The 6,347-nt window shown below is 49.2% G+C and overlaps 1 long non-coding RNA gene across 1 annotated transcript; it reads left to right on the top strand.

Annotated features, from left to right (window-relative positions):
• The first annotated feature begins 750 nt into the window (after positions 1-750).
• On the top strand, positions 751-1,915 carry LOC122233733. Its single transcript, XR_006211423.1, has 3 exons — positions 751-840; positions 1,202-1,348; positions 1,527-1,915. It is a non-coding gene; the product is annotated as an uncharacterized LOC122233733 (long non-coding RNA).
• The last annotated feature ends 4,432 nt before the right edge of the window (positions 1,916-6,347 follow it).

Genomic DNA, 6,347 nt, shown 5'->3' with positions numbered 1-6,347 from the left:
CCTTAAGCCAGTCTTTATCTGGAAAATTGGTTTTGGGAGTCCAATGTCAATATTTTACATTATCAAATTCTGCACTTGTTCATTCAATATAGAATTTGCACATGCAAAGAAGCACTTTTTTCCCCTCAAATTTCTAATGCTTCCCCAGCTCTAGAAGAAAAAAAAAAAAAGAAAGCTAACAACTCTGCCCTCTTCTGGCCAATTTATTATTTTCCTCTTTAATACATGTCCTTGGAATAGACCGAAACAAGCCGAGTGCCTTCATGGTTTTGACACGGCCTCACATGCATTTTCTTCTGAATAATGCACATCTGCGTGCAGAAATGCAGAAGGACGTGTCACAATGTGGCTTGTGACTGCAGTTTCGGAGGCTTGCCACCCGCCTCTGTTCCACAGTCCTGGTTTCATGCAGTTTCTGTTAAAGCCTGGCAGTGTGTTGCTGCCTTAGGAGGCAGGGGAGACTTCTGTCCACAAAATAAGCCTCCATAAGGACCATGAGTCAACCTCGGTGCTTTCCTATTTTATTTTGAAACAATGTGAAATTTACAGAAGGTTGCAAAGCCAGAACAAAGTTTTTTTTTTTCTGAACTGGAGGTTCCCAAACTTGCGTGGCAAGTGGCACCCTCGGGGTCCCAGTCATGATTTCTGGGGCTCCTAGGTCAAAGGAAATAGCTAACAGTTCCCATTATTAGGTGGGGCTCCTGAGACCTCAATCATCACAGAGCCACATATGGCCTGCTGCATGGATGTGCCCATCTCCAACAGATAGACATTCGGGTTGATTAACAGTTGCTGTGTTAATAGAGGCTTCATAATGTTTCCGTGTTTCCCTCAAAAAACGTAAGATGTCCTGTGGCACCTCTAAGGGTCCACTACAGTGTTCTGGGACGCCTTGGCACAGGGTTTGGGGACCACAGCCCAAGGCCAGTAAGTTGTTGACTTGATGCCCTTCCACCTGGAATTCTTAGTGTTATTTCCTACAAAGGTGGACATTGCCCTACACCACCCAATGCAATCCTCGCCGTTAGGAACTAACCCTGACACGTCACTACCACCCACGTGAGACCGTGGAGGTCCGAATAAGAGGCCACAATGAACTAAAGGAGGGAGTGACCGGGAGGGCTAATGGGGCTCTTTGTAAAGGTGAAGGGTGAAGGGGAGCCCCCCAGGTCGAAGAGGGGCGTTCTATGTCGCTGCACAGGTGTGGGGGAGCTTGGTGTATTTGCAGACGGTGAGTTCGTAGAGGCTGGAGCCCAGAGCTTGAGACTGGAGTCATAGGTGGGGGTCAGAGACTTAGCACCCTGAATTCCAGACTAAAGACTCCGGACATCATTTTGGAGGCCCTGGGGTAAGCCAAGCCAGGCTGATTTTGACAAGGGTCTCCCAGGCCACAGCACAGGGGGTGAAGAGGAGAAGGAGGGAGGCTGTCCACTGGTCCAGGTGTAGCCCACTGGGTGGGCCTGGCAGGGACGGAGGGGTGACTCCCCGAAGAGCTGAGTCCCGCTGACTTCCCCTTCCCACCCTAGACTATGACGATGAAGTCCCCTGCTTTATCCGACCGATCGCAACGGAAGACACTGTCCACGTGTTCACTCAGTGATCTCAAAGCAGACCCGTCCAAATGCAAGCGTGAGAACCTGATGGAGGGGACATCGAGGAGGTCAGCGCTCAGGGCATGGCACGTCTCAGTTAGTTCCGGAAGCTCCGACGTCAGATGGCTCGCGTTGGTTTCCAGACTCCAACCACACTCTCCCTTCCTCACAGAACAAAAAGATATTAAGAATCACTCCACGGGTTGTCGTGGGGATTAATGAAGACACCTGTGTGAGGTTCTTAGCCAGGATCTGGCACAGAGTAAGGGCAAAATCAATGTTAGTTATTGTCATCACACTTCTTGAAAGATCTGTATCTAACACAGGAGTCACTTTCAACATAGACCAATCCAGGGACCAACAACTTGCTTAATCAGTAAATTTTGAACAAATGGGGTGTTGATGTAGGTGAGGGCTTGGCTCTAGGAATTCAGGATGGAGATCGGAAGGGTCCAGGTGGGCTCTCAGGCTGCTGAATGGGGAGCTAAGGGGGAGGAAGCCTCCAGAAAGGCGGTTGGTGTCCAGAACCCAGCAGAGTGGTCAACAGGTGCTTTGACCCAAGGGGCTGGGCCGAGAGGCAGAGACTAAGAAGAAGCTGTGGGTGGACCAGGGGGTCCCAGACAGGTGGATTCAGAGAGGTTGGTGGATGCGTTATGGGAGGAGAAGGGAACAGCATCTAGCAAAGTCACATGTCTCCATTCGCTCCGAGCCCCGAAGACTTCTCCCGTGGATTCCTGGTGACCTCAAAGGGGCAGAGAGAGGCCTGGGGCTCAGGCTCAGGAGGTATAGCACTGAGGAGCCTGGGGAGAGGAGGAGACACCCTCCAGCCTGATCTCAGCCCAGCTCCAGGGAGTCGGCTGGTGTGTCCGAACACAGAGAGGGCGCCGTGATAGAAAGGGAAGATATTTGCACAGCACTTCTCACTCGCAATCTCTGGCACCCATTCTTTACGAGAAGAGGGGATTTCCTTTGGGAAAGCAGTCCACAGATGAATAAGCTTAGTTTCTTTTAAAAGAAGAAGCACCATCAGCCCACCAGAGTTTAAACACATTTATCTGAACAAACAGAAAATGTGTAGCAAAAAAAAAAAAAAAAAAAAAGCTACAACACACACACACACACACACACACACACACACACAGAGGCATATACACTCCAAATGCCAAGGTTCTAAAGGCAGAGCAGGTGTGTCCCATGGGAAGACACTGCAATCAGGAGGCTGATAATTAAGCTGCAAACACGTACAGAGACACTTCTTTGGCCACAGAACATTGCAGATTGCTCTCAAATCCCACTGTCTCTAGCCAAGAAGAAAAAAAAACCTGGAGAATCTAGCAATTACCTCCAAACGCTTTCACCACCGATGGACTCTGGGAAGGAGGAAGAGGGCAGGGAAGGGGCCAAGACAGAGGGAGAGGCAGTGGGGAGAGGGCAGCCCCGGACACCAGGGTTTGAGCCCAGGTGTCCGAGGCCGGGGGGAGAGGAGGCTGAGAATGAGGGCAAGTGCCGCAGGCTTTCCCACGTTTGGGCTCCCAACCTTGAACCTGGGAATGCACTGCCCACTTCCTACAGTCCTTCTGTCTTTGAGAATGCATTTCTCAGCAGCAGAGACCCAGCTCTACGAATCCACGCACCGTAACTTTAAAACAAGTTTCTTGCCTTAATAGAGGCACATCCGTAATTAACCGGGGTGGGGGGGGCATTTAGGAAAGCGGGTGCTCCTCACGGAGGCCCCGCCGGTTGGCATGGAAACACCCAGCTCACAGATGCAGGCTCTGGCATATTCTGGGGCAGAGCATGTCGACCCTGCTGTTCTGGTGCAGGCGTCTAGTCACCGCAGATCCTCTGCCTGTGGCCGGAAACCAAGCCACTGCGACTTGTAGATATTGTCCACTAACAAGTTACAAGTCAATGAATCATGGGAAAGCTAGACACTGAGGAAGTAAATATGGGTTTGAGCAGAAGAGCCTTAGCACAGTGGCTGACCCAGGGAAGGTGTGTGTGTGTGTGTGTGTGGCCAGGGAGGACTTCCCTGAGGAGGTGACATTTAAACCCCGCCCTGATGCATGAGTGAGAGTCCCCCGGGAAAGGTCTCAGGTGGATGTTTTCAGGCTGGGGGATCTGCATGTGAAAAAGCTGTAGAAGTAGATTTGGGAAACTGTGAGAAGCCCAAGAGAGCAAGAAGGAGGTGGACAGACATAAAGGACGGAGGCTAGGGTTGGGATGGGGATCCAGATTATGACTGTGTGCATTATTTGGTATTTTTGGAAGGCGGAGGGAGCATTTTACAGAACTATTTTCCATGAAAACAGAAAGTCAAGTCAAAACTTCTGCCCAAGCCAGAGACCAGTTCACGAGGGCCTGCGTCTGTCCTTCTCTATAAGGTATTCTAAATTAATTCTCTCTTTTTTTTTTTAAGTAGGCTCCATGCCCAAGGTGGGCTTGAACTCACGACCCTGAGAGAGTCGTATAGCTCTACTGACTGAGTCAGCCAGGCACCATCAATTATGTATTTCTGGTAGCGTGACTTTTGTGTTTACTCTGAATCATTCCCCAGAAGAGGCTGGGAAACCACTCAGCATTTGTCAGGTTCCAACCAACGCGCCAGGTGCTGGATCCGACACCTGATGTAAATGATCTCCCACCTAGTTTTCAGAATGAGCCGATGAACGTGACCCGTTCTCCCTCCTGCATACACGGGAAGGTGTAGTCTTGGAGAATCCAAACTACTTGTCCCAAGCCACCTGCCAGCACGTAAGGAGGCTGATATTTGAAATCAAGTTCACCTATCACCTTCTTAACGCCTGTCACCTTCACGGTCGCCTGCCCACCTTCACCCAAGTTCCACGGAAGGGTCACTCACTCATTGAGCCAATATATGAGCGCCTATCGAATGCCAGAGGCTGTGCTGGCCTGAGCCCTTGCCCTCGAGGAGTCTACCTTCCAGTGGACCGGGCTGGGGATAGAACAGAGCAAAAGCACCTCAGCACATACCGAACTTAGGTTCAAGCTCAATGTCAGTGATAACACAGGCTCGGGTGGAAGGAAACAGGGAGAGGTCTCTAAGGAGCTGACATTTGGCTGGAGGCTTGAGTGGTAAGGAACGTTGTGGAATCTATTAATCATAAAGGGTTGGATTAAGTTCAGAGAACGGTAGCCTCTCAGAGTGAGAAACCATGGGTTGTCCGGACCCAGAGGGAGAAAGCCCCATCTAGTGGCCAGATCCAGCAACTGAATGGATTGGGCCAGCCAGATCCCCAAAACTCAGTGACTTCAACCTTCACAGGTACAGTAGACACAATCCTTTTAAAACTCCCTTGCAAGTCAGAGACAGTGCAGTGGCTATTCGTAACCCCTAGATAAGTAAACAAATAAATAAATAACAACCCCCTAAATAAGGAAATAAAAATCTCCGAACCTCACGTGTATCTGTGTTTGTGTGCACAAGACCCCCGCCTTTTTTTTTTTGGCCACATCTGGATACCACCTGTCACATTAATATTATTAACATTTTTCTCCTATAAACCAAATCACTTGTTCGCTTAAATACATGTCATTTAAAACAAGTCTCTACCAACCTCATAGAGTAAGTGGAAATCCAGTATCAGGCACCAAAGAAGTAGAAAATGATCGTCAAGGGGCGTCCGGGTGGCTCAGTTGGTTAAGCACCTGACTCTTGATCTCGGCTGGGGTCACGATCTCACCAGCTCGTGAGTTCAAGCTTCACATTGGGCTCTGCACTGACAGTTCGGATCCGGCTTGGGATTCTCTTTTTGCCTCTCTCTCTCTCACTCTCTCTCTCTCTCTCTCTCAAAATAAATAAATAAACTTAACTAAAAGGAAAAGAAAATTATCATCAAGACAAACCCGTGGAACATCAAATCACGTTGTTGACCTCTGGCTAGGTACTGCTGCTTTTTGATAGTTCTGGAGAAGAACTCTCTTACTGGGAGATCAGATGTTACTTAAAGCCATGCCCTTGCTGCACCTAAAGTTCTGGGGTGCGTTGCCAAGGGACCCCAGAAACCCGTGGCTGTGTGTATTTGCTTGTCCAAGAATGGAATCTTCGTAACAAACACTGGAAATGTCCCCGGTGACCATAAACCCACCTCCCACCCCTGTCCAGGCTCTGAGAAGTTAATTGACCTGAGCAAGACCACACCAGGTGTGACGGGCCTGAACCAGAAGCGAGGTCTCCTGGATGGCCCTCTGGGGTGTTGTCCCTGCCCCCCAGGGGGGCAGGTGTCATCCATGAGGTACAACACAGTCCTCCATTCATACAACGGTTTCATTCATTGAAAGCTGCTCTAAGACAAATTTGAATAATGCGTATGATTCTCTCAGTACTTTCTACTACATTTGTGCGTTATCATTTAGCTAGCAGGCAAGGGGGAAATAAAGGAGAGATTATTCTCTCATGCCGTCTTCTTGCATTTTTAAAATTTCCATTTTTTAATTAGTAGGCTTTACTTGCAGAGCCATTTTAGGTTTCGACATGAATATAAATTTCAAAGTGAACTTTGCAGACATATTGTCTGTTGCAATTGTTCCTCAAAATTCACTTCACAACCTGCAGAAATAGGTATTTTTCTGCTCCCACGTGGGGACCTGGGCAGGACCGCTGAGCCCGGCTGTCCAGACAGCAGCCTGCATTTCCTGAAGCAAAAGATCTGCTTCTAGAAGTCTGGCTGGGAGTAAGAACGGGAAGGGCAGACCCAGCCTACGAGGTTCGAAAGCCGAGGCTGAGATTCCAAA

This window comes from Panthera tigris, chromosome E1, assembly GCF_018350195.1.
Source record: "Panthera tigris isolate Pti1 chromosome E1, P.tigris_Pti1_mat1.1, whole genome shotgun sequence".
In the NCBI taxonomy this organism is placed as follows: Eukaryota; Metazoa; Chordata; class Mammalia; order Carnivora; family Felidae; genus Panthera; species Panthera tigris.
The sequence above is the reverse complement of the archived record's forward strand: the minus strand, read 5'-3'. Positions and strand labels throughout refer to the sequence as shown.